This window comes from Rhipicephalus microplus, chromosome 8, assembly GCF_043290135.1.
Source record: "Rhipicephalus microplus isolate Deutch F79 chromosome 8, USDA_Rmic, whole genome shotgun sequence".
Taxonomy (NCBI): Eukaryota; Metazoa; Arthropoda; class Arachnida; order Ixodida; family Ixodidae; genus Rhipicephalus; species Rhipicephalus microplus.
Genome location: NC_134707.1, coordinates 39012072 through 39039491, shown reverse-complemented (window position 1 = coordinate 39039491; position 27420 = coordinate 39012072). Strand labels below are relative to the sequence as shown.

At 43.3% G+C, this 27420-nt stretch overlaps 1 long non-coding RNA gene across 1 annotated transcript in view; it reads right to left on the bottom strand.

Annotated features, from left to right (window-relative positions):
- Positions 1-2586: 2586 nt before the first annotated feature.
- Positions 2587-27420, bottom strand: part of LOC142768952 (uncharacterized) — a 35250-nt gene continuing 10416 nt past the window's right edge. Inside the window, exons 2-4 of the long non-coding RNA XR_012885579.1 lie at positions 21931-22001; positions 11303-11375; positions 2587-2737 (exon numbers count right to left, since the gene is read on the bottom strand). This is a non-coding gene — a long non-coding RNA (uncharacterized LOC142768952). The remainder of the gene's footprint in view (positions 2738-11302; positions 11376-21930; positions 22002-27420) is intronic.

Below are 27420 nucleotides of genomic sequence, written 5' to 3'. Positions count from 1 at the left end.
CAAAATCTCGTTGCAACACTATATGAACTAGCCTTCGAAAACGCATTGTTGCAATGACCCACCCGACCGGAGAAGACATCGTTACTTGTCAATCTTTGTTAAGCGTAAATGGCTTGTTCCTCTTCATGGCGAAGTGCTTTTCAAAAAGTCAAGGAAGGCTACGTTTATAACGAGAAATGAGAGGTACGCGCAGCATGTGTTTGTAGATTCATAATTACATATCGGCTTTGCTTACTTTGCTGATCCAATACTTTGGTACTGTTGATGTATGTTACTGCATGTTTGAGGGAATGATTTTTATGTTCCGCTGTATATGTCAAGCAGCCTTGACGCATTGATGGCTTTCTGTCAACAGTTTTTCTTTACTGCGCGCATCCAAGCATTCTTGCACTAAGAAATAAGTTATGTTTTGTGAGTTGTGTTGCACGTTTTCAGCACGATTTCACACGCGTTTGTTTTCGGGCCGACTTTTTCGCATCTTTGGTTAATATAACAGTGTCACTGTGACTTTCGATAGCAATAAAGTACTCCGATGATAACAATTTGATTGTGTAAGTATATATATATATATATATATCGTCTCTAGACCTTATTTGCAGGTTAATATGCAAATACGGGGCCATTTTTCATTACTTATCTATGCATTTTAGGAATAAACAAACACACTCATCATCATCAGCCTAACTACGTCAACAGCAAGAAAAAGGCCTCGCCCATGTTCCGCTAGTTAACTCGGTCCTGTGCTTGCTGCTGCCAATTTACACCCGCAAACTTCTTAATCTCATCTGCCCACCTAACCTTCTCTCTCCCCCTAACCCGCTTGTCTTCTCTGGGAATCCAGTAATTTTCTCTAATTACCAGCGGTTATCCTGCCAACGCACTACATGCACGGCACATGTCCATTTCCTCCTCTTTACTTCAACTACGAAATCCTTTACCCCTGTTTGCTCGCTAATCCACTCTGCTCTCCTCTTGTATCTTAAGGTTATACCTACCATTTTTGTTTCCATTGCCCGCTGCGTCATCCTCAATTCAAGCTGGACCCTCTTTGTAAGTCTCCAGGTTTCTGCTGCGTAGCTAAGTACCGTGAAGATGCAGCTGTTATATACCTTCCTCTTGATGGATAGTGGTAATATACCAGTCATGATTTGAGAGTGCTTGCCAAATGCGCTCCACCCCATTCTCATTCTTTTAGTTACTTCAAACTCATGGTTCGGTTCCGCGGTTATTACTTGCCCTCAGTAAACATAGTCTTTTACAACTTGAAGTGTACTATTACCTATCTCGAAGCGCTGCTCTCATCCAAGGTTGCTGTAAATTACTTTGGTTTTCTGCAGAATAATTTTTAGACCCACCTTTCTGCTTTCTTTGTCTGACTTCATAATTCTGAGTTGAAATTCGTCCTCTGAGTTACTCAGCAATGCAATGTCATCGGCAAAACGCAGATTACTAAAGTACTCTGCATTAACTCTTAACCCTAACTGTCCCCATTCTAGGAATCTGAAAACATCTTGTAAGCACGTGGTGATTAGCATTAGGGAGATTGTATCCCACTACCTTACACATTTCTCCATTGGTATTCTGTTGCATTCTTTATGAAGCCCTGTGGTAGCAGTTGATCCCCTGTAGATTTCTTCCAATATGTTGATATATGCTTTATCGACGCCCTGATTCCAGAGTGTCTGCATGACTTCTGTTATTTATACAGAATCAAACGCCTTATCGTAATCAATGAACGCTATGGATAGTGGTTGGCTGTACTCTGAGCATTTCTCTATTACCCGATTGACAGTATGAATTTTGTCAATTGTTGAGTAGCCTGTTCGAAATCCTGCTTGTTCCTTTGGTTTAGTGAATTGTAATGTTTTCTTAACTCTGTTAGCAATTACCTTTGTTAATAGCTTCTATACTACTGAGATCAGGCTGATCGGCATGTAATTCTTCAAGTTCTTGTTATCTCCTTTCTTTTGTATTAGGATGATGTTAGCATTCTTCTCAGATTCTTGTTCTCTTCCCACAAGGAGACAGCTCCCAAACAGAGTGGCTAGTTTTTCTAACACAATCTGTCCTCCATTTTTCAGCTGATCTGATGTTACCTGATCCTCACCAGCAGCTTTGCCTCTTTGCATGCTCTCCACGGCTTTTCTGATTTCTTCTATCATTACTGGTTAGATGCCATCTAAGTTACTGCTAGTTCTTATAGTATGAAGGTCGTGGTTGTCCCGGCTACTGCACAGACCTCTGTAAAACTGCTCCTTTATATTAACTAGCCTCTCCGTATTGGTAATGATATTGCCTTGTTTGTCCCTTAGCGAATACACCCGATTTTTACCTATCCCAAGTTTTTTCTTCACTTTTTCGACGCTTCCTCCTATGACTGCTTTATCGCTTCCATACGATATGAAACTGCCCATAACCTAAAGTAAATACGGTGCTCACGCAATAGTTCTTTTGTGAACAAAATCCAAGTACTAAACTTTTTGTTTAAGAACTTGTCATTTGGAACATTTAGGCTACTTATAATACTGAACGAGCAGCCTGAAGGTTTGAGGTGAGGGTTCGAAAAGCACCAAAACTTGAAACTAATGCATAGTGAGAACCTGTTTATTGCTGCCAAATTGTGCCATATTTCAGGAACAGAGAGGTACTATCGCCAGTAACAACCATATCTTCCAATCGCTCTAGCCATCGGACCTGGACATCTGCAGTTTATAGGACACCAGGTATGTCTACAACTCTGTAAGTACAGTAAAAAGTTAATGCAAAGAAATGACCATCTATCATGGCGACACGCCCAAATTATGAGAATCCATACGTGATGCACACTGAAATGTTTTTATTCTTCATTACTTTCAAAAATTTATCGTTGATAAATAAGCACCACCTAGATATACGCTGCTTAAGTAGTAACTTAGTATGTAAGTCAAAAATATATAGCCTCGGAACAATGTCAGTATAAAAAATGTGTACGAGGGGTCAATACGCCAATGTGCAAGCAAGACCGAATCAATATTCCAATCTCTTTTTCAAGAAAACTTGGCATTTACACCTAAGAATGTCCTGTCCACATTTCATTTCTGTGACTATGGCAAGAGAAGCATCATTGTTGTTTTCCATAGCTCATTTTTGTGAGCTTAGTTATTTAACAATAAAGAAGGCTATCATGATGCGTCTTCGCAGTTATAAAAACTATTCCTATTTTTCTTTGTCTTATGGGCACACCTTTCTGCGTCGCACCTCTCACGGCTTCATAATAGTCCTCGTAAGAACTTATTCTATTCGCCGGAGTTAAGGATGACTATTCGCCGGAGTTCAGGTTGGTATATGAGGTAAATCCTACAATATGCCAGAAAAATAAATTCCAAACACATCAAACAGCAATGAAACAAGTTCTCGAATACTGAGCTATCATGTGCGTCTTATCTGGAAGCATGGTCTACAAGTTAAGGTGTTTTATTTCCTGACAGCCTCTTTATCATTTCAAATATATACCGTAGCTTCTATAGAGGCAAGTAGTGACTATGCGGTGTTTATGTCTCACAGTAATTGTACTGTACGAGTGCTGTCAATTTTACACGAAACGGTACTCGAGTGTCGGAGAGCCATATACACATAAATGTCCACGTTGACGGTAGTGTAACGTAATCAAATTGTGACTGGAATTTGAGATCTCGTAACACAGTGGACTTCCAATACTGATCGTGCAATCAGTGAACAAAGCCTGTGGGAATAGCACGGCTACAAAGTAGCACGATAAGCTGACAACGCATTGTGGGGAATTACATTGTGTGCTATCCGATTTTGTTTGTCACATTTGCGAACTAATTCATGCTGAACAAATCAAGAAGCACAAGAAATAACCAGTGACATTCATTTTATTTTTGCGTCAGAAGGAGTATTCATCAATGCGACAGAGGGCATGTAAACTTTATTCAAGAATAAAAAAAGTGATTTTGTAACTTCTATGGTTGGGGCCCTATGCCCAGGCCTCCACTGCCCTTGACCACCGACCGAACAGTTTTCAGAAGTACGAGCTGCACTTCCAGGTCCGAGCTGGTGAGTTGCATTATAGTGGATTGAGTGGTCCACCGTAAACAATATAGGATAGTCGCGCAACTCATGCAAATGGATCTCCGATGTTTATAAAATCGTCTGCCTAAAGAGAAGGCTCCCTATCCACGTCAGTCATATTTAGATGCTCCTCCTAGGAGGAATATGAGGCAGATGGAATAAAAGGTAGCCTTGTGATTGTGGAGATTCCGGTGTGCGCTGATACACTGTGGACTTCACGATAGGAGGAGTATAAGGGACATTGTGTCGGGTGTAAGAGATGAAGGATATGGCTGCCTGGTGGCAGCTACAGCCTCATGGCTACCCGTGAGTCTACAGGTATCTCAGGATCGAGTGATTTGTGCGGTGACGGGAAGTACATACAGCTTTGTCAGGAATACAGGAATACTGTAGCTGTCAGTGTATTTTAATGCTTTGTTCGGTGCTTCATCAGAGATAGACAGCTCTTCCGATCCGCCCGATTTGTAAGCTTTCGAGCTACCGCATGAGGGCTATCATTGGCATGGAGTGTGTCTAGGTGTCCAGGCAATATGCAACTTGTGTGAAAATGTGGGATGTACAGATATGTGGATATGGTGTGTGTAGGGCGCGACGTGCCCTTCAGAAATATTCTTACAGGCTGTTTGCGAATCAGTAATAACAGTGAATGGTTTGTCTGGTACTGGTATTTGTGAAATGTGTGTGATAGAGAGGGTGATTGAAGCCTCCGATGCCGTGCCACTGTGCACTGCTTTAAGTGAAGCCGATACTATTAGAGAATCGGTATTGTCCACTATGACGAGACACATGGCCAATTTTTACAGATATCGGACCGAATCAGTTTAAAGAACCAGTGCGTTAGACGTGCCTTCCCCTACCATTCACATTGGAGGTTGATCTCTTGCCCGTCTCCGGCCTTTGTCAATCAGAGTGAACATTAAGGAGTATCGAACTACCTGCATTTACCTCTTAATGTCCAGTAAAATATGTTTCGGTTCTTGTTGCAGTTTTTCTGGCGCGTGGTAAACCTAACCAAAACAGAATGAGACAAGCCTGTCCAATCTGCTGGAGGCCTTCAATTTTGGTGTTTCAATGGTCTTCGAATAATTCTCCTCATGAAGTTGCAAACTCTATTGAGGGACCATGAATGTTCTTATTGCCGTGCGTTTTATCAGAGCTTGAGCCACGTATTTTCTTTAAAAAATCCCATTTTTTTCCTTGCCTAAGATTCAAAAGGCCGCGAAAGATGTACGTGGGAATATACGAGATCCCGCTAATGTTTTCATCATAGCTTTTTTCCCCACCAGGAAATATTACGAAAAAGAAGTGATTGGACATGGTGCCAATGGATGCTCTCTGTCAATGAATAAAAACACGGAACGAAAGGTAGTTGCAGCATATTCCTTCTGTTTTTATCCTGTAATAATTTTTTTCCATAAAGAGCAAAGACAGCAACATATTTGCTATGCCTACCGACATTAACAATGTTAAGTTATTATTATCGGTAACGAGGAGGCCACAAGCACTGAAAAGAAAAAATTGTGCCATTTCCAATCCTCTTCAGCAGCTGTAACCGTGGCAGCCAATGGCTGGAGCTCTCCAAATAAACTACGGATAACCACACGAATTTCATCCTAAAGAAAAAGCGGGGCACCAACACCAATTTACCCGGACCTTTGAAATGACCGAATATATTATTGCCTCCACACTCGAGATATTAGCTGACCCTCTACACGTTGGCTATTGATCTGTAGTGTCATACCGGCACCACACCGACGGCGTTTTGTTCTATCGAATAGACTATTCACAATATCTCGGCGTACACTATGCTTGCTATACCATCTATTTACGCAGACGTTATCGCTAAACAATTGCGAACTGAAGGCAGCCACAATTTATCGAAATATTATTGCGAAAAATATGACTTCACACGTTCCGCGAAGTGCTGCTGCTTCACAAAGTTCCAAAGTTCAAGATAATTTCTGCATTAGTGTAGCAAGGCCCTATCTTACTATTCACTATTGCATTACACTCGCTTGCTCCTACGTCAAAAACCAGCATAGTTGACGAAGTACAATAACATGACTTCGGAATAGAATCATGTACCTCTATAAAAAAGCGCTGTTGCTTAATGGAGCAAATATATTTATGCAAAATCTCAATGATACCTAACTTGTTTTCGAGTGAGCATTAACGTTTTAACAGTGTATAACCAGCGAGCTTTATATTCCCACAGAATCACTCGAGAGATGTCATACTTAGCCTGGACTTCTTAGGCGACAAATTTTTTTATGAGAGTATTCTTTATTTATTTATTTATCGTGAATACATTGAAAGGCTGACGACAAAAGCTGCATACAAGCAGCTTGACAGGCCCATCAGCCCCATTCAAACGTCAGCAGCAGACGGCAGATATGCATGCTGTAGAAATTTACAGTAATAGACACAACACACCAAAGTATCGCAATTCTATTGCGATAACAAAAATATGCAAGTAAAAAATATATGCACGCTAACAACTAAACAAAGAAACGATATTGTATTCGAAAAACATGGGAATGCTACAAACAAGAAAAAGAGAAACGACGAGGCAATACTGAAACATACAAAAGTGCAAATAGTGTCAATTTACAAAAAAAGATGCACCGGTAAAAGAAAGACTGATAATAAAAAGTGTACATTGCGAACTGAAGGCCCTATCTTACTCTTCTTACTGTATCGGGGCATAATAAATAACATTACTATGCCCCGACAGATGCTAGTTAACTCAGCGTCACCTGGCTATGCCCACTCAGGGATGGTCATGTTAAACCTGACTGCCCTCGCGTGGGCCCGCTAATTGATATGTGGGGTTTAACGTCCAGATAGATAGATATGTGGGGTTTAACGTCCCAAAACCACCATTTGATTATGAGAGACGCCGTAGCGGAGGGCTCCGGAAATTTTGACCACCTGGGGTTCTTAGCCGAGTACCTTAGCCACTATAGACCACCGCGGTGGCACGCGTGGGCCCGCTAGACGACCAGGATTTGAGAGGTGAGGTCTTGGGCCACAATCAGCTTGTTCCTTTTTTTTCTTGTCGGAAAGGGGGACCGACCAAGGAAAAGCCCCACAGAGCATGCTCATAATCCGCATAACCGCCACATAACGAGTATTCCGGGCTCGAAAACATTTCCTGGTATATTGTGTGCAGTGCCGCAGGGCTCGGGTAGGGTCTTTGTTGGAGCACTATGAAAGTAACAGCTTGGGTCCTACACAGTAAAGAGTGTGGCAGGGGAAGCAATTTTCATGAGAGATAATGGTGCTTACATATCTCGTTGTACGTGCATACAGGCTCGGATCACCCAGTAAATGACGCGTTCCCAGCACCCGGTCAATCAAACCTCGTGCAGACAAATTCACCTCCTCGTTTGCAGTGATCGAATGACCATGAATTAGCCTAAGGTGGGCTGAGAATCAGACCAGTGAGTGATTTTTAAGATCGTTTGCTTTTTTAAGGATCATTATAGTGCCTGGGGAGCACCATACTCCTTCGAAGAATGAAAACAAATTGTGGTTCGACGACGACCAGCATAGTTTGAAAAAACTTAGAAGAAAGATGAGCACCAAATTATTTCTCCGTCGTGGACCTCGAAGCCTAGTACTGGGAAATTGAAGTATACGGGAGGGATAGACAAAACCACCTTCTATCACTCCAAATGGCCTATTCGACTTGAATGTCTTCCTCGGAACCTGTGACGTTTCAACAAATAATGAATGCGACAATGTTGGGCCTAACACGACACCCTTGTCTCGTATTTTGCGATTACTAAAGACTTAACTGCTTACAATGCGGACAAAAAAAAGCGGTGCGCCGACTTTGAGGTTGTTTTGCCTATAAGCGCTTCAGCGGTTGTTTATACAATTGTACTTCATCTTTTTAGGTGCGTGACACACCACGTGATTCTTTAAATGGCTTCAAAGTCAGTTTGCACACAAGTGCATAGTTTCTGAATTGAGAGGTGGGGGTCATTTACCTTTATTGTGTTGTGCATTGCTGCCGAGGATCACTTTGTGGGAGACACTACCTTGTTAAGCTAGCGTCTGACGTGCTGCGCACCATGCCGGACCTACGTAAGGTGTATTTTTTGCCTAAAACAAATACTACCAAATAGCCATCTGTGCACGCTTTTTTGGTCTAATATTTGGTTATTTACATGCAAGAATTGAAGCTGAATATTCGAATGAATATTTTGTATTTAATTACAGGCAATTAAGAATTATTGAGCTAACAGGTAGAGAACTATAGTTCCTTTTATTTTCCCTTTTCATTATAATTCTTAGTGCTTGGAAATAAGGTAATTTGAAGATGGCACATATGCAGGCAGTGCATCATGATACTACCTGAAGGGATAATTGGTGTTTTAAGAAATCTTCCTCCTCATCATCATCATCTGACAATTCTTTCCAAATATGATGCGAATGTCATGTGGACAAGCTGACAGATTGAATCATTCGAGAAGCGAAAATGACTGCAGTCGCCGTCTATTCTTTCAAATGTTGACGAGCAAAAGGAAATCGCAATTTACGCCGGCGTGGCTTGTTCAATACTCGACACACTGTCGTCGAGTGAAATGATGACCTTGAAAGGGCATTCGCTTATGCTAGCCGGTCGCTCATAAAACCGAAATTGACCATTCTGCGACGGCTATGGAGTGCTTCGATATCATTTCGGCCTCTTCACACTTTTTCCAATACCTATAAAAGATACGCCTGAATGTGGTGTGCAACACCATCATGACTTGCGTTGGCTTGGTTGTAAGCCTGAAGGACGCTTCCGGTTGGCTCCATTCATTGCGACACGACCAGATGATAACATACATAAATTCTAGCTATATTTATGAGTCTAAAAGAGTACTCTGCAAGGACATTCTAGAGAGATTGCGAATACCCTTTGGCACTATAGTACAATCGTCAAATCTGCGGCACATGTCATGGTGGACACAGTACACGAAGTTGATCCTTCATGTTTTGGCTCGCAATTTAAAGTGACCATGCGCGGAATGTTGCTTGAAGTAATTTAATATTAGAGTATAGCCTCATTCGCGCCATCTAGTACTGTTGTCTAGAAAATTGAGCCGTAGGCAGCGACTGTCAAGGCAGTCTCCGTCGCGTTAGAAAGCAACACTGGCATGCACCTAATTACACCAAATTTTTTCGCAACTTTGTTATTTTCAAGACGCAAGTGCACTATTTTTAATGCTCGTAAATACCTAATGAACATCTAAAACAGGCAAATCTGTTACAGCTTTCATTAAGTGCAAGAAAACTGGGCGTTAATGAGCAGATTAAACAGTTGTGGACGCGCTAATTCACGGCACTAGCCAGACTATGATGCGTCTCATAGTTTATCCTTTTACTTGTAAAATATTTGGTGGTTTTGCACTTCAAACTTCTCAAATGAAATGAGACATCGAAAAAGACTTGACGATGACTCAACGGAGAAACAGCTGCCAAGAACTGCCAACGGTAACACGTATGGTACGATTCTCTAAACAATGAGGAGGAGGAAGGCCATCGAAATCAGCCTGTGAATGGTAAGATGAGTAAAAAGTGTATAATCTCGCTTTGATTTGCGGAGTCGAACAAAAAAGTGACTTTTGTTGGTGGTCATAATATGCGATGATCCTGGCCCACCCAGAGCAAAACTGAATCATTTGCCTCTACTGCGCAATGAAGACCAAGAAGATGTCAAGCGAACAAAAAGGAGAGCACAGTTGGTGGTCTCCTCTTAGTTTTATATGGTGCCGAATTATATTGCATCACGGTGGGGTAGGCGCGAAGCATCGAGTTAGATTGGGCTGGAAGCAAGTGGTTAGGTGATTGAGTGGAGGAAAGGGCACTTTTTGAAGTCCCCTGCCGATACACAAGTCCCGGTTTCGCGTTTCATTTCACAGGTCGTCATGCAAGTGTCATAAAAGAACTCTATGGGTGCTGCTTTAATTGTTTTACACATGATATATTTGAAAAAGAACTTAAACGTGGCCCCAACATGCACGCATTTCAGACTACAAAAGCACCGTTTTGAAACACCCACCTCCACTTTCACCTAAATAAAAAATAAACACTTCGGACAATTAATTAGTCTTGCTATTTCGCTTTGATATTTCCAAGACTTAGGATGTACTGAATTTATGCCACTCGTTTTAAGGGTTTTATAAGTCATGACCTATATTGCACACTTTAGTTAAAAATTTATACCCCAAGATTGCTAGTTGGATATAAATATAGAAACGTCTGGCCCAGTCATTCAGAGACTGATGGCTGATTTAGTACATTTTGTGATTAGGAAAGTAAGTGTTTGCATTCGAGAACATAATTTATGTTGTATGTAAACACGTGCTTTCATGAGACAAAAATTGCAGCACTTTCTGATTTCTATTGACGGAGCCACAGATTGCACATATTTGCACGCCTCTTAAAGCATTGTGACTGTACCTTCACTTTCTTTTTTCGAAATAAATTTTTATGGATCATTCTCCTATTATTGTACATTTGTTTTCTACACGTTATTTCATTGAAGGGGATTCTCATAGTTTTGTATAAATTCTGATCAGTATCCACAACAGAAGACACTGCAGATGACATAAACATGTGCTTCTTGATTACAAAAACGTGTGCGGAAGGCAGCAAATGATATTACAGAAGAAGTAATTATTTCATATTCATTGACTTCATTTACGTTCTACATTATTATATAGCTAAATCTTCGTGTGTTCACTGAAAATTACGAATAATAAAAAAACTTCACTGGAGCTTTCCATGGCTCTCTGATCAGCCAGAATTTTTTTTAATTTGTTGAACACAATGAATCAACACCAGAGTCAAGCATAACAAACTGTAGCACTTTGAAACTTCACTAATATCACAAGATTTGTGTTTTAAAAAATTGGCACAGCATGAGTATGCAGGAACTACGTTGTGTTTTTTCACCTAAAACGCCAAAATGAGCTAGATATATAGGAGTAGGATTGAAAATAATGTTCATGGAAAACAGGCAATGACAACAGCTTAGAATGTCCATTGAGTAATGGTGTTGTTATTTTGTAGTGATTATTACTGTGAAAATGTTGTAAGGCATGGGCGTTGACGTTTCGTACTTCTCTGTAGGAATTTAGAGCAAGTTTTTCAAATGTCGTATAACGTGCCTAAAGTGCAAAAGATATTTAGCCAGCTTAAACAAAGGTGCTTGAAAGTTCATGTTTATACTCACGTATTTCTCGCATTCCCAAAGGTTGGTAACGATACGCCTATCTGGATATTTTTCCGATGCCAAGACATTTGTGCTAGAAAAACAAAACAATATCTTGAGATATATGTTTTTGCAGCGCCGATGCATCCTCTTATGTCACACAATCTTTATGGGTGCTTTGTGTTATCTAAACGAAAAAAAAACACAGCATATTCACAAAGTGAATGATCATAAGTGGGCCAATGCGGTCGTCCGTGCTTGGCTCCGTCCGTCCGTGAGTCCGTCGGTCCGTCCGCAGACGGACGGATAGACAGAGGCATGAACGTACAGACAGAAGCACGAACGAACGAAGGAACATACGCATGAACGGACGCTCGGGCGGACAGAAAGATCGACGGAAGCACGAACGGAAGCCTGTAGGAACTCATGCACTGACGAATAGACAGACGAATCGACAGACGGAAGCACGCACGGACGCACGGAAAAACAGAAAGATGTACGAATTGACGCATGGATGGATGGGCGGTTGGACAAAATCACGGGCAAACAGATGGACGGTCGGAAGCATGAACTGACTTACAGATGAATGGACGCACGAACGGACTCACAGATAGATGGATGGACGGAAAGAAGCGTGGACGCACTGACAGACGGAAGCACGAACGGACAGACGTTAGCACAGATGGAAGGACGGACGGGTGAGACGGACGAATGGACTGACGGACGCACGAACGAATGGAAAAACGCTTCACCCTAATCATCATTATTCACTCTATGGATATTCTATGAAAGCCACTAATGCTATCAAGTTATATAAAGTTACATTATACCCAAGGACATATACACATAACGCCATTTATTGGGCAACTCCTAAACTAGAGCTGTCTTTGTACTTCTGCTACGGAATAAGGAACGACCCAATGCGTAAGGAGCTTCGCCCCTAATAGCATGCCTTTTGCTTATTGCAATGGAGGAAAAAAGCACATAGGCACCGAGTGGCAGATGTTGGGATGACGCCAACCATAACAGCTAAGTAAGTTGTATGGAAATGCACTGCTTGTGCTCTGCCACTTTATACATCCCGGCAAAACAAGCTCACATCGAAACGTTGAATTTACACAGATTTCAAGCTCATCTGGAGGCTACCTACATAAAAACTTTGCAGTGATTACACTCGCTGTATATTATAGGACAGGAGCAACTAATGATCCCCCAAAAAATATAAATGACTTTATATGTTACGTACTGTTGCACTGTTCTAGGCACACCAGCAATTCGAAGGTTGTAAATTCAGACGCTGCAGGTTGCAAGTTGTCTTCTCGGTATTTTACTTGTTCCCATCATTATCTGGGTTACATTGTTGCACGTAATAGCGCGATAAACGTCTCCTATGCGTTCATTTACTTAATATTCAGCTGGTTAGTCTAACGAAAGTAAAAGCTCCCAAAAAGTTCATTTCGCCTACTCTATGTAACTTGCTCAACAACATCGAGGATGGTTCATGACACCTTAAACGCTTCTTGTGTTGCGCGACAAAACCATAAAATCGTGTCGTTCAGAGTATATGAATTGAGCAATGACAGTGTGTTTTGAAAGCCCACCCATTATGAATGTCTCAAATGAATTTAATCATCATCGGCAGCTAAACCATCGATAAAAAAAGCGCTGCGTAGTTTGGTCTGCGCACGCAGGGCCCTTCGCTGATTCGCAAAGGAAACAAACATAACGTAGACGCTTAACATCTGTGCGCTTCATAAGCATTCAATTGACCTTTTTCACAACAGGTCCAGCACACCTAGCGGGGAGAGCCAAAAGGAAATTTGGTGGCTTTCCGGTCAACGCGACAGCGTGTGAGCTTATGCAAGCCTTTGCACCCATTGCCTCCGAAATTGTGCGCCGACAGATTTCGGAGGCCACGAGCCGCCAAAAATGTTTTGGGGTGGCACCGTTGAAGCGTTCCTGGTGTGCATGCGTAGATGGCGTCTGTAAGAGAGGTGTATTATACATCGAAACGGTCATTGTTACGAGCATAGTAGTTCGTTTCCTTACAAAATGGTTCAGTCATACCCTGAGAGCCGAAGGAGGTTAGCGATTGAAAAGGCGATGCACTGGAGGCCCAATCACGCAGTCGCGCCCTACTGTTCGAGGTGAAGCTCAGGCTAATTTTACAGTGAAAGCTGTTATGAGATCACAACTCGAGTCACGTGTCCGCCGCCGCTGCCGCTGGTGTCCGTAACCACATCGGGCGAAATTAGGAAAAAAACCTACCTAATAACCTAACGGGCCTCGAGCCCTTGCCCACTGCGTGCTATCCCAGTATTCTACCACTGAGATACCCCGGTGCTCGAGATTTGTTGGCAAACTTGCCTTAGGCAGGCTTGATGTCATGAAAACAATTGCGTTAATACGATATATAAAGCGTTTTATAACAGTGAAAGAGCAACCACTCGTCGCACAATGCGAAAAGCGTAACAAGTTGGTTGTCCGATTCTCCAACAGATTATAAAAGCTTGTTCTTGTTCCTTTATTAACTGCGGCGAACACCCACTTGGGCCACAATTCCTCATTATCGTCATCCACTGCATGAACAATTGGCACAGAATTCTTTGCAAGTGTTTAGCGGATTTGAAAGAAATTTATGTAGCGCGAGGCGAAAAAACGAACACAGGAAAGAACAGACTGAGAAGACAGAGCGCTACTATTAACAACATGTTTATTTTCGACCTCCAAGCTGCTTTTAAGCAGTAATCGTCAGGTGACCACGCAGATAAGCACGTGTAATTCAGATACATGCACGACCATGCCATCTACCTACAAGAAAAAACGATAAATAGGACACCGTGGATACTACGCTTAGCGGATGCCACACTTCACCGAAAAATAGCGAGAAATAGCATACCGAATGCCGGCCTACTAAAAAAATTTTTACTAATGCCTTAGTGGGTACCAAGCGAGTGTGCTTGCAGTAGTAACCCTAAGGCCCTGAAAGGCCGCTCTTCTAGCTTTCGCTGTGACTGTGCTGCGCAATCCGCGCAGGCCTGGCGTCTTTTTTTTTAATGCGAAGCATTTCTTAGCGAACTTCGGCGACTTTGAGCGTATCTATCTATATATCCGTCTATTTATCTATCTATCTAGCCGCTAACATTTGGGTGTTCAAGTGGTCATCCCCTTAACTTGTCGTGAACCAAAAGTAGCATAGGAGGGTAAGATGGTTTGACGAATATGACGCACTGGTCATGACATGAATAATGTCACAATCCCGTAGCGTACGTCGTCAAACACTTCCCGCCAGACAGTGGCACATACTCACGGGCGGGTATGTGCCACTGATAAACGGGTATGTGCCACAGGTGATTGACACTTAGTATCTACCCAGGAACGACGAGAACACACATGGGCAGTTTTAGCGCGTGAGCGTTTAGCAATACCAGACATAGGTAGCGTCATTCAACGAAGGCATAGAATAAATGTCAGTGTTAAGAAAAGCCTGACATAGGCAGCGTTGGCCACCCAAAGAATGCAAATAATAAACTTCAGGGTCCCCGCAGGAATCGAACCTAAGCATTCTGCGTGGCAGTCAAGCATTCTACCTCAGAGCTACGCCAGGTCTCGGAACTATTTTTCAAAGAGAGGCTAATCTTCGTTAAACGTCAATAGTGATTGCAGTGCTGCGTACCCAATTTATAAACATTACATATTTACTCCTTTCATACAGCCGTCACGTCGGGTTAACGTCAATTGTAGTTAGGTGCCGTGCGCATAGGTTGATTTATGTAGCAGTGTCCAGGGCCAGCATCTTCGCGAGCATCAGCGCTTCATATCAGCTTCTTCTGGTGTTGCTAAAAATCATTTCAGCTGACATCGATGGGCAAGTGGAAAACTTTTTATATAAACATCTGCAGCTCTTCAACATATGTCTCACATGCAACATTTCTGCATATATTTAGCGTCATTTCATGACGTGTCGATCAAACAAAAACGCACCACGGTCACCTTCGCCCCACGTGCTTCGAATAAAGTTATTCCGAGGTACATGGAATCTGCTGAGTTTTTTTAAAAAACGATAGTCTTTCTTGGGGATCTTCGACGCAAAAATTTTAGTCTGTATGTCTGTACATGTGTTTGTTTGTCCACTCCTAGCGGCATCGGGTACGTGAAAGGGCCGACCCCATCCGCAGCGCCCACCAATGATGCTCAAGGTTCAGCTTTAACACTTGTGCAATTGTCAAATAGAAATCAATTATTGCGCATGTGTGGGGCACCATAACACGTGTATACCTTGCATGTGCATCTTTTACTGGAAAAGGCATGCACAAGTAATTTTAAGGACCGTAGCACTTCTGACCATGCAACGCTTGCACGGAAAGGCGAGTGTTTCCAACACTTTACTAATACGTGACGGTTGTGGCACCTACCCGTCGCCTTGCGTTCTACACCTTATCACCTCTGAGACAGGCGCGCACGTGTCTCAGAGCCATGCGCTTAGTTTTCAAAAAAAAACTGCCAGATAGCGCTCATGTCTCACGTGTGACGTGACTTGATGCGTTTGTTCGCCTCCGCTGCGCGCTTGAGCCACTCTAACGCAGCGCCTCCAGAATACCATTCACCGATTTTCTTGCGCAAAACTTCAAATAAATATTTTGTTCACTCTCACCACACGCAAGACTATCGTCTTTCGATGACATTTGCAGATTACATGCAGATACGGGGCGAATTTTTTTTACAGCGTTCGCGATTTCATTCTTCCACCACAGAATATATGATGCGTTAAGAAGACTTTATCGCACTGCATAACATGCATAGAGTGTCTTTTTTTTTCTTGAGCAGGTTGAACAATTAGTGCGGTTCTGCGGGAGAACACCTGCTTGCCATTCAGGTGGTCTCAGTTCGATCCCTAATACGACCTGAAGTTTCGGTCCCCTTGAAGGTGATGACTTTTTTCAATAAGGACCAACGACGCTGACGCCGGAGTTTTACCGAAAGATAATATTTTAAAGCTATTGAACTAAAATGATAGAGGACCGCATGCTTAGAATCAGCTGCGCTGTTGAAAAGCTCCAGGTGGCGGAAATGCCCCTAGTTCTCTGCTACTTCGTCTTCCGAAGTCGTATCATGGTTTTAGAATGTTCAACCCAAATAATTATTAACATGGTAGACGAAGACTGGAAGTTGAAAGCTTGCTAATTAGAGACACATTATGTTATACGAGCGAGAACTCAGTTACTTTCAACACATAACGGATTGCCGTATGAGAAATTACTTGGACGTTCACAGTCGACTGCTTCTTCCTACAATGCCCGCATCCTCCTACAAGTTTCCTTCGACTCATGTGGGGTTACGCACACTCCGCGATAGGCACGCTTTGTAGAAGTGACGATATCATTCCGTGACGTAATGACGCGGTTCCAAATTGTAACAACCCGTGGTGCCATAATGGTGTCAGAAATAGGCGATCTGCCCTTCTTTCTGCCGACTGAGTACCGCAGCAGTTTCTAGGTTACCGTAATATCCTTCTCGTGCGCCCCTTCAGACAGAGTGGGTACGTACATTTAATGTGCTCTTGCCAACTGAAACTAATTTCGAGCATTGTCTGCCATTTTCACTGCCAGCTCACCTGCCGGGATTCCAGAGTAGTCGGCAGGAGTTTATCGGCGGAATTACTTCGGCGTTCAACGGGTGCTGTCCAGCGAAATGCCGAATTCATTCGTTCAATTTTTCACAGAGCATTCCAGTGGTGGTTGAATTTACCAAAACGCACAAAAAGTAAATTTGCTGCGTGTTCAAGATTCCACGCTGCAAGTGGAAGCCTATAGGGGAAAAACAGCAGGCCCGAACGAAGCACGCAGCACTGATAAAGCGAAACCTGGAGGAGCGGGATTTGAGAGCATTTGTTAAAGGCTCTTGGAGCAACAAATGAAAGCGCACATGCATGGTACCTGCTACGTTATCAGCCATCAAAATTTTAGAATTTTTGCGTGTATTAGGAATGCGTCCCCAAGGTCACTATTACACATTGTTTATAAATGCCGAATAACCGGTATGCACACTTGTAGGGAATCGTATGCTCTTTGTTCATGCTGTCATTGACGACGATAAAAAATTACGCCTGAGTCTTTTGTAGTGAGCTGGAGTACTCAACGACCCACTCTTCGCAAAGTTTGCATTGTGTGACACGTGTTTGTTACTACGCTGTTCTAAAACGTCTTGTTACGCACGTTAAAGTGATTTTTTATCCGACATGAATGGAGTCAGCGCAAAGCCAGTTTCAATCACCGGCTTAACTGCGCGGTAGAGAAGTGGGCGGTCACGCAGAGGAGCCAGGTTTCATTTTCATTTTGTCCTCGGTATCTTTAATCACACAGTTTGTTTCGTATTTCATGCGATAGGGGTTTCGGACATCAGTGGTAGTGGACAAGTACGATGCCAGAGTAGACCCTTCTTGAGATCTCACAACAGCTTTCGCCGTAAAACCGTCGTATTTGTGCAGTATTGATACTTTAGCGCTCACCAGAAATAACTATCTAAATATCAAAAGCTTCGTTAAATCACACTAATGACCATTTTTGGCGCTGTCTTTCTGTAGCTGCGATCACCGGTGTTTGCAACGATGGTCTTACAAAATGAGAAAAAAAAAAACATATGCATAAAATGCCTAACGTAAAACTCTGTTTGAACCAGAGGCTTCGGCGGGCAGCTGACTATATACTTCATTGCTGTATGCCATATTTTTATTTTTTTTGGTTCTGAATAGCAATAGAGAATGACGATAGATTACGATTTGACATAATTTTACCACTTGCTTGCACACTTTACGATGCTTTCAAAAGGGAGGATTTCACTGTGACCGTGACAGGAGACCAGGAAAACAGTACTTAAAAATATATAGGAATGTTTTTCAAGGTAGTAGCAATTAATGGGTTGTGTACCTTCATGGTTGGAAAGGCTTGGAGTTCTGCTTAGTTTGAGGCAACTTCATGTTCCTTATCAATAAGCTACGCCGGTTCGCTGTAAACTGACCCTATGCAAGTCCCTTTTCGGGCAAGTAATTGCATTAAACGTTTGTCATAATGCATTTCAAAGCTTTCAAGTAGCAACCAGGCGTCACGCATTGCGAATTGCGTGTGTAGTAGGTCGTTGAATGCTCCTACCCTCTACAAAAGTCTTGGGAATCATTCTTCATCGTCGCGTGCCTCAGCATCAACGAAGTGCCCAGAATGCCTTACAACTGTGTAGCTGGTACCACGCTTCTTCAAGGAATGTGTTCCGGAGAAAGGTTGAAATATCTCCGCGACATGACATAGGAGCAGTAAACACATTCATTCGCCACTGTAACAAGTTTCTATTTGTTATTAAATTCGCTATGCACCATTCATTTTGGAAATTTGCCTACCTAGACACGACAGTATCTAATGAAAAGAGAAAATGGAAGACGACGCTGCACCGAAATCTCACTGACAGCCATTATTACCTAGATTCTACTAGTCACCACCCACGACACTGAAGACAAAGTATATTGATTAGGGAAGAGCAGCGTACCACAAGGATCTGTAGTGATAACAGCGTTCATACTCACTGCTCAAGAGAACACGAAGCTGAAAGAACTTACCCGTACGACGCCCTAAAGAAGGTCTACAACGAAGCGCGTAGCTTAAACAGGAAATCAACGCGACTTAAGTGTCGCCGTAGCCTAGCTAAAACAGCCACTGGCATTCTAAATCAAATATACAAATGCGCTTGCAAACGTAAGTAATATCCTTCACAAGTAATGTGCAGTATTAGCTAATAACGAGCGCCTTATACAGGCGTTTCCCGAAGTGCCAAACGCCGTGTGTCACCGCAAAAGGGATGATAGCACCGACTAAAGTACACTCTCATTAAACTACCCAGATTACACCTCATTCTCGTCCAAGATGTAATACATGCAAACGTCATCAAGATAACGTTACAGTTGAAAAACCCCATTTGATGTGTACGTAACCTAAACTCAACTTTACCTGCACTATACTTCGAATGTATATATATAGTCTACTTGATCGAATGCTCATATTGTCGCTAATGGTATATTACCCGCACAGTACAGCCTGTGGACGTTAGGGTAAAGAGGCATCACCAGGACACGGCGAATGAATTACCAAAATCAGTGGTACAGCATTTTACGTTGCAGTTTACGACTTTGACAACCTCAAACTTGACAACCTCCAGTCAAACTTGCAAATCCCAAGAGATAAAAACTATACAGTGTCGTACCTTATTCACAAGTTCATTACACTTCAGCTAGCAGGTATAAACATTTTAAAAGGAGCCCTTTAAATCAGAAATAACCCTTAAAAAACTGAACTATCAAATATTTGGGCTGAGTTGGAATTAGGTTTTTAATAAAAACATCAAAGAGATACTCCTCTTTTCATGTAACAAACGACGCTCTAACGTTGCTGAAGCGTGTTTGTTTGAAACACGCGTGTTTCATCGAATACACATAATTTTGTTTGAATAAAAAGGTAACAGCTAATATGAAAGTAAAATATCGCTTCCGTTATCCGTGCACCTTGAGATCATGAGTTTATGTCTTAGGTGCATTGCAGGCCGTAAACGTCTTTGAATTATTTTTATTTTGCTCTGCCCTATGAGGGACTCCTAATTTCTTGATTGTATATCTGCTTTTGACCTGTCGCAGTCCACGGCCAACTTTTTCATATCTTCGTATGCATTCCGCCACTCCAATAACCATTTTATTTTCTTCGCATTACAGACCTTTCCCGTTCGTGCAATGCTATACAAATCCAATTATAAGCTTTAGTGATTAACACGAAATATTCGTTAACATGTTCCTGCTTTTTTCTCATTGGCAATAAAACGATTTCACCAGTGCTAAGCACTCATCTACAAACAGTTGTACATAGCATAGTACAAAGATAACTCAAGCGAGTAACGCCAGTATATTTTTTCACAAATACTAGCGGCAAATACAATTATTATTCATTTGTTATTCTTTGGGACAATTATACACTGTTGGAACTGCATTTCAACTGTAATGCCGTTTTTACGCCCCGCGTTTCGTTTTCCGTACATGAATTATACTGACTCACAGCTGAATTAGAGCCGTTGGCGATTGGATTAAACATGATGACACTTGGATTAAGCTCAGAGGCACGCGGTCTCTTTGAGTTGGTGCTTGGATTAAATATGTTGATGCTTGAATTAAATTTTTGGCAGATGGATTAAATAGCTTGACGCTCACATTCTTTCAATGGCGTGTGGATTATCTAAGCTGGCACTTGGATCAAAGTGAGCAGGAAAACGTGTATTTAAGAACTTTTTGCTGCGCGAGTAAATGCATATCAACACACAGGGAATAACTGCGCTACACACGTATAAAACAGACACACACACACACCACGCCTTTGTGGGTGTCTGGGTTATACGTGTGTTAAGCTAAACACGTTGCGCTCTTAAGCAAACGAGGCATAGACGAGGGAGCGATGTTGCCAGGATATACATCAAGAGCAATAGTGTATTGGCTTTGCAGTTTCACACTCCCCCACTACTCGCCGTTCTACCATCGTTACTACGTGAGACAAACAGAAAGTAGTCCCAACCAGCGCCTACGCGAAAAAAAAACACTTTTCTGGACTTAAGAAGGTGAAGAACCCGGTGATTAATGGTAAGTTGGCCGGATCCGTGCCACATTTAAATACTAAAATGGTGATTTTAGATAATAATGTTATTTGTTCCGATTTGGCGTCCCTAAAGCACCACATGATACGAGAGACGTCGTAGTGGATGATTCCGGCAATTCTGATCTCCTGGGGTTCTTTAACGAGAACCTAAGCACATTGGTTGGTCAAAAGCATTTCTCCCTCCATCAAAAATGCGGTCATCACGATGAAGTATCGATCTCGCAAACGGTGGGTGAGCACACAAATACCTTAGTCACTAAACTACCATGGCGGGTTATGGGTAATTTTATATACTTCCACTTTTGACGAACAAGCAAAATGTTTTAGGCTTAAACGCGATAGAATTCTTAAACTACTGAAACGCATTCTTTCAAATTTTGTTTGTATCTACATGCTTGCATAGTCCAGCGTCGCAGAGTGATCTCAATACCAAAAATGATATGAACTAAACAGGCAATAGTCAATGCTTTTTTAATTAATTAGGAGCGAAGCTTCCTACCACCGCCGTGTACAATCAAAGTGCATGTGCAATACATGTGTGCACAATATCATCTACAGAGCGTATGTAGAGCGCATATATTAAAAAAAAGGAAATTCCAAAACACACTAAATCACCGCCAATAAGCTACGCATCAATCGAAGCACATCACAGACCAATAGGTTAAGCAGAACCAAATAAAAGGCTAGGATAGAAGGCAACGGTTCACGATCTCAAGCATATTGCGTCGCTCCACCATCATCATTCACTTCGCAGACTCGCCTTAGTATATATATCCAGAAGCTTTCGAACAAAAGTTAACTCACTGAATGAATGATCCATCAGCAATAGTTTTGATATGTACCACTGCTAGTACTTATAGCCATACGCTCACTCTATGTGGTTAGATAAATGCTTGTAAAAGTACCATGTCACAAAGTGGTTTGCAACATAACGACGCCGCTTCCAAAGAATAAAAGATACTTTTTCCTTACCTCTGAATGAAGATCGGAACAATTGTTAATAAAAATGATATATTCATGATTGTCCTTGTGTTATGCGAGTTCTGGAAGCAAACATGAGAGCTCCATTTGTGCAGACGCAAATCGTTGGTAGGTATACACAATAGGTAAAAATGTTTTAATGAAATGTTTATCATATCAATGCGTAATTATCCCCAAGTGTCTCACTTATATTTAGTGTAATTGAGGCAATGTTAGTGCTCGGCATAATAAACAAAGTATACTTGCAATGCCAAGAGCTCAGACAAAAATAGTGATTGTAGCAAATGCGCCGATCTTTACAAAAGACACACACACACACACACTGTATATATATATATATATATATATATATATATATATATATATATATATATATATATATATATATATATATATATATATATATATATATATATATATATATATATATATATAATGCCACCTAGAGTTGTGAGCCGGCAAGCCCTAGCGAGCCAAAAAGGGCAAGGAGGACCAAGAAGTGTGGTTAGCGCCTCGTTTCGAAGATACACGCTCGTGTCTTTCTGCCCCGCTGTTCCTGTCCCTTCTCTACGGCTCTTGGTACGTGACAAACTGGTGGAGGTGCTGGGTAATCTATGCACCGTACCCCTCCACATAGCAGGAACACAAGCGTCGTACCGGTGGTCACTCCTGTGCACCGCGCCAGCAGAAGGATCCGAGGGCAATCCCCTGAGTTTGGACTGCTCGCAAACAACATGGCAGCTCCGACCAGCCATGCCGACACCAACCCAACCGGTACGAACGGCACAACGCCGCTCACTTGCACCTTACTCACACCGCGAACGCCAAATCCTTTTCATGGCACTGCACTTGAGGATGTGGAAGATTGGCTTGTTCATTACGAGTTTGTTGCCGTGCACAGCCAGTGGGACGACGCCGACAAACTGCGGCACGTCTATTTCAGTCTTTTGGCCGGCGCACGTGTCTGGTACGAGAACCGGGCAGGTATTCTTACATCATAGGAAGACTTCAAACGCCGACTTCTTGTGACATATCCAAGCCCTGACCGTCGGGAGAGAGCTGAAAGCGATCTGCAGTCCCGCATACAACTACCAAACGAAGGGGTTGCGATGTATGTCGAAGAAATGACGCGCCTCTTCCACCGAGCTGACCCCGGCATGCCAGAAGAAAAGAAGGTACGGTACCTCATGCGTGGGGTGAAAGAGCAACTTTTCGGTGGGCTTGTACGCAGTCCACCCAAGACTGTGTCAGAATTTCTCATGGAAGCTGTCACCATCGAAAGCACCCTTAGGCACCGGGCCCCGTCATACGAGCGGCACGTCAATGCTTCAACTACGGACTACTTTGGAGCTTTCGGTGGCCAAATGGATTTTTTCCGAGAGCTCATCCGTTCAGTCATCCGCGAAGAACTCCAGAAGCTGTCAGTGCCCTCGCAGCCCCCTACCTCTTTGTTGTCCAGCGTTGTCCGAGATGAAGTCCAGCATGCTTTAAGAGAACCATCTTGCATGCGGGATTATCAACCACCCGGTGACTTCCCCCGCATGTCGTATGCTCAAGCTTTGCGGCAACCTGTAACACCCGCAATCCCGCATCCCACCGTGGCCCCAGCCATGCTGCAGACGGTCCAAGCGGCGCCATATTACAGCGCACCTCGCCCGATCTCACGGAAATCAGACGTCTGGCGTGCGCCTGATCGACGTCCTCTCTGCTTCCACTGTGGCGAAGCTGGGCATCTTTACCGACACTGTTCTTACCGGCAACTTGGACTACGCGGATTTTCGACGAACTCACCACCACCCAGGTTCATTCATTCATTCATTTCATTTTATTTCAAGTTCTCTTATTACATGAAAATACACAACACTTGTTAGACCCATAGCCACTGGCTAGTAGGGGGTCTAAATAAACATGCATTTAAAGGAACAGATTGTGTTAACAAAGCAGATATTTTATAAGTACGCTTCAATCATACAAGAAAAAAATCGAAACAAAATATAAGAAGGAAACATATTTGTGATAAGTCATTTGCAGTATCTTGCAGCATTGTTCCATGCAAACAACGGATTGCATGTATACAATACATCAAATACATAAAGGTACGTATACCATGTCAAGTATGATTTTGTTAGACATATAATCTATACATAACGAAGTGGAGATTACAATGAGGTTTGTGTTAGTGTACCTGTTCATTTTTCTGCAGAAAGTATTTTTTAAGAGCACAGGCTAAACTTTTGCTTTCTTTTATTTGGTATGGTATATCATTCCAGACCTTTACTCCAGCAAATTGTAGCAATCGTTTGCCATAAACATTGTTAGTAGGCGGAAGATTGAAATTATGTAATGTGGCACGTCTGGTAAGGCGGCAAGAGGATGAACATAGTGATATATGAAAGGGCAGGTTGTAAGAAATCACATTATAGACGGCAAGTGCAATTTTTTGCTGTCGTAAATTATCGAATGGTATGATTTCCATATTACGAAACAATGGCGCGCAGTGTTGATCATATCTAGCATTGTTTATTATTCGAAGTGCCCGCTTTTGTAGTATACGTAAGGGTTCTAGATATGTTTTAAAAGTCCATCCCCATGAATCTATGCAATATGTGAGGTGACAATGAAAAAATGTGAAATAGAGAATGCGGAGAATACTACTTTTAAAATAATTTCTAGCGGTTAATAATGTACTGCATCCAGATCCCAGTTTAGCGCATACAGAGTTAATGTGGCTTTGCCAGTTTAGCTGGCTATCGAGAATTACACCCAGATATTTGAATTCGTTCGTCTTCTCAAGCACGCAGTTATTTATTGTAATGCAAATGGACTCATTATTTATATCTCGATAACGGGAGTGGAAAATAGTGTATTTAGTTTTCTTTGCATTCAGTGTTAGTTTATTCGCTATAAACCACTGACAAACATTTTTTAGTTCTACATTACTTTTATGCTCGAGATCCCTTATATAGTCTGCAGTAACAATAACTGCTGTATCATCAGCGTACATTAGCCTCTCTGCCGATGTCAATATGTTTGGTAGGTCGTTTACGTACAGTGAGAACAGTAAGGGTCCAAGAACGGAGCCTTGTGGTACCCCTGTGTGTATATTTAACAAGGAGGAAGTGAGATTATGCATAATCACCATTTGTTGACGTTCGCTCATGTAACTAGAAAATAAGTCAAAAATTTTGCCACGTAAACCGTAGTGTCTTAATGTCATTAGTAATATATCATGGTCAACTGTATCAAATGCCTTCTTTAAATCAAGAAAAACGACTGCTACAAGCAGGTTATTATTTAATGCTTCGTTAATCTTTTGTGATAGAGATAGTACAGCAGTGGCGGTGGAATGGTGCGCCCGAAATCCATGTTGCTCGGCGCATATTACACGAGGTTCGGTCAGCGGCCCCCTGATATTGAAGAGTATGTGGCTCAACAGCGCGAAACTTGGTCATCCTTGCACCAGTCACGCTCCCCGTCGCCGCGGTGATTTTCTTCTAATCGCCGCACCTATTCGAGCGTGGCGCAGGGTCGGTCCCCCAGTCCGCGCCGGGAAAACGAACCACAGCGACCTTCGGGGGTGAGGCCGCTCATACTGGACAAGCTCAAGGCCTCCTACCGACGCTTCCGCAAACTGACGATTCCCCGACGACGACGACACCAGCTGGTTCCGAAAAGGTTTCATTAGATATTCCAGTGCTGCTCGACGGTGGCAAAGTCACTGCTTTAGTTGACACGGGTGCGGATTTTTCTATAATAGGTGAAAAACAGGCTGCTCTTCTAAAGAAAGTGACGATGTCTTGGAACCTCAAGCCAATTCGTACTGCTGGCGGGCAAATCGTCATGCCACTCGGCGTTTGCACAGCACGAATACAGATTCGTGGTTCAACATTTGTTATCAGCTTGAGCGTTCTCCGTCAGTGTTCTCGAGACCTGATCATTGGCATGGACTTCCGGAGGGAGCACGGTGCTATCATCGACATTCGACAACGCCTCGTCACGTTCTCAACAAAAAGCGCCACACCAGAGCATATTCCCGACCACGATCGAGTATGTCGGCGGGTAATTGACGATGCTGTGACGATACCACCGCGCTCAAGTGTTATGGTTCAAGTGGCTGGTAACAAATCAGCACACGGTGAAATAGTGGCGGAGAGCAATCGATCCCTGCTCTTTTCCCAAAGTGTCTGCGTAGCACGAAGCTTAGTAGACCTTTAGGATGGCCATTGCGAGGTACTTGTTACGAACTTCAGCTACGAGCGCCGACACCTTTTCCCTGGTTCTGTCATCGCCTATGCCTACCCAGTAACTAATGTGACTGAGTGTTTTGCTTTCGAGGCAACCGATAATACCGAAGCACCTCTCCGGGGCGTCGACATAAATCCAACGCTTTCTGACGAAAACAAACTAAGGCTTAACGACCTGTTGATAGTCATCGCGCGCAAACCGTAGAGCACGCGATGGCGACAGAAGAAAATAAACAAGGCGCTACGCCGTGGCACGTGAAGCCACGGCTCACGTTCCTGGCTGGCATCGGTTATCGTTCAGGCGTGTCTTTCTTTCGCTCGTGTGGCATAAGCCTACAAGTGGTGACCCGGACGAAGACAATGACTGACTCGAATGCACCCTCAACCGAACAAGCCTCACGTCCGCAGGACGTCTCGGCCGTGCAACTGCGTCTCCCATCTTTCTGGCCACAGGACCCACAGGTGTGGTTTCATCAGGTCGAGGCGCAATTCTCCCTGTACCGCATCGCCTCGGAAACGACACGCTACTACCACGTAGCCTCCGTCCTTCCTCCTGACGTTGCCAGCGAGCTCTCCGACGTCCTCTCCAACCCTTCGGACACTACGCCATATCAGCACCTTAAAACCAAGGTGCTGGAACGAATCATGCCTTCGGAACGCGTCCGCCTACAGCAGCTCCTTGCAGCATTGCTTCGCGAGCTCTTCCTCCAACGCCTTTCTCAGCCAATCCGCCTCGTCCTCGCGGCGGCCGGCGACGTCAATCTCGACCACATGGTGGAGCTCGCCGATCAGGTTCATGAAGCGACATCCCTAACTGTCAACGCTGTCTTACCACCAGAAGACACTGCGATTTCGCGCCTTGAGGCCCGCATCGACGAACTCGCCGCCTCCATTGCCGCACTCCGGAACCCCCTGCAGGAGACTCGTTCGCCTCGTTCCGGTCATCGAGCTCTTCCACGCACACGAGATGCTCGGAGTCCCAGCCCTCCACCCCTCTGCTGGTACCACCGGCGTTTCCGACACCGAGCCACGAAGTGTACACCCCTATGTTCGTGGCAGGGAAACGCCGGCCGGGACCACTGACGGCGGCGTGTGATCTCCCTTCTCGTCCCAGCCGCCTTTTCATGGTCACGAACCAGCTATCGGGCGCCAGGTTCCTTATAGATACGGGCGCGGAAATTAGCGTTGTGCCCCCAACTAAGGCTGATCGTTCAAAGTCACAGGGGCAAGTGCTTCG